Consider the following 1456-nt stretch of genomic DNA (forward strand, 5'->3'; position numbering starts at 1 on the left):
CACTCGTAGCCCACTAACTTAGCAAGTCAAATAGTTGTATTCCCTTAAAAATTAATAGCCACACACGTAGTCCTCTTAGTAACACACTCAATAGCTTATGGCCACACACAAAAAAGAGTTAAGAGTGAGCAGGAGTAGTCTAAGTACAAATCTTTCGTCTCTCTCAAATAAACATTCTAAACAAAGTAGAGTGAGTGACTTTCCAGATATTACTGGTAAATATTTTTGAGTTGCCTCCTCATTCCTCAAGAACAACACAAAACAAGATGCCAACGTGGTTTTTATTTTTATTTTATATATATATATATATATATATATATATATATATATATATATATATATATATATATCTCTTATAGTTCAAGGATTTGTTACTTGTTTTTGGGGAATTTGTTTGTTTGTCTGTGGAGAGGCCATTAACTAAAGTGGTGGACTTTATTTTTCATTTTAAAAAAAAATTATTTTGGTTGGGTTGTAGGGGCCAATTTGTAAATTGTTTGGAGAGGGGGGCCAAGAGTAATTATCTTGGACCTAAATGTTAAAAAAATTCAGAATATATATACTATTATGATTTTTTTTTTAAATCTAGGGGGGCCACTGCCCCCCCCCCCCCCCTAGTCAATGAATAGCTCCGTCCCTGGGTTAAATTAAGCCTAAATGTTGTGTATTTGAATGCATGAAAATGGTACATAAGAGATAATGAGGGATTTAAAACAATTTTCACAAAAATCACTCAAAAGTCAAAGGGTCCTTGATGTTGTCCCTCACATCATGTTAAACACATTCTTCACTAGACTCTTTGGGAGAGGTTAAATAAGCCAATCGAATTTCATGGATTTTGAATGCATGAAATTTGAAGAGAGAAGAAGGATTTGAAGTTTTTAAGTAAATAAATAAACTAAAATCACTCAAAAGTCAAAGAGTCCTTAATGTTGTCCCTCGCATCATGTTAAACACATTCTTCACTAGACTCTTTGGAGGAGGTTAAATAAGGCTGCTGAATTTTGTGGATTTTGAATACATGCGCATCCGAGGAATCGAACCCCGGTTAGTACCGTAGGAGGGTACTATGATACCACTACACCAGATGCGCACGTCGGTCGTTCTGTCTAAGTTTCTATTTCTCTACCACTATTGATTTTTTTGTTTTAAAGATAAATATAATATAAAAAATGCTTAAGCAAATTTTTTTTGTATACTAAAATTTTGGTCAATTATCTTAGAAGTAGTACTTTATGTTCCCTAATTTTTTTTTTTTAAAAATTATTGAATTAAATTGACCTTGAAAATGACTAATGTTTCTGTTTTATTGGTTAATGCACATATGTTAGAATTTAATTGAAAATCTAATATACTGCACCTAAGGTATCGTCTCAAAATTATATCTCACAAATTTTACTCAATAAAGTTTACAAACTAATGTAACAATTAATATGATTGATAGATTTCAATAATA

The 1456-nt window shown here is 31.5% G+C and overlaps 1 non-coding gene across 1 annotated transcript; it reads right to left on the reverse strand.

The window, feature by feature from the left end:
- Positions 1 to 1022: 1022 nt before the first annotated feature.
- TRNAR-CCU (transfer RNA arginine (anticodon CCU)) lies at positions 1023 to 1093 on the reverse strand. Its single transcript has one exon. It is a non-coding gene; the product is annotated as a tRNA-Arg (tRNA).
- Positions 1094 to 1456: the final 363 nt, after the last annotated feature.

The sequence above is a fragment of the Castanea sativa genome, chromosome 6 (assembly GCF_040712315.1).
Source record: "Castanea sativa cultivar Marrone di Chiusa Pesio chromosome 6, ASM4071231v1".
NCBI lineage: Eukaryota > Viridiplantae > Streptophyta > Magnoliopsida > Fagales > Fagaceae > Castanea > Castanea sativa.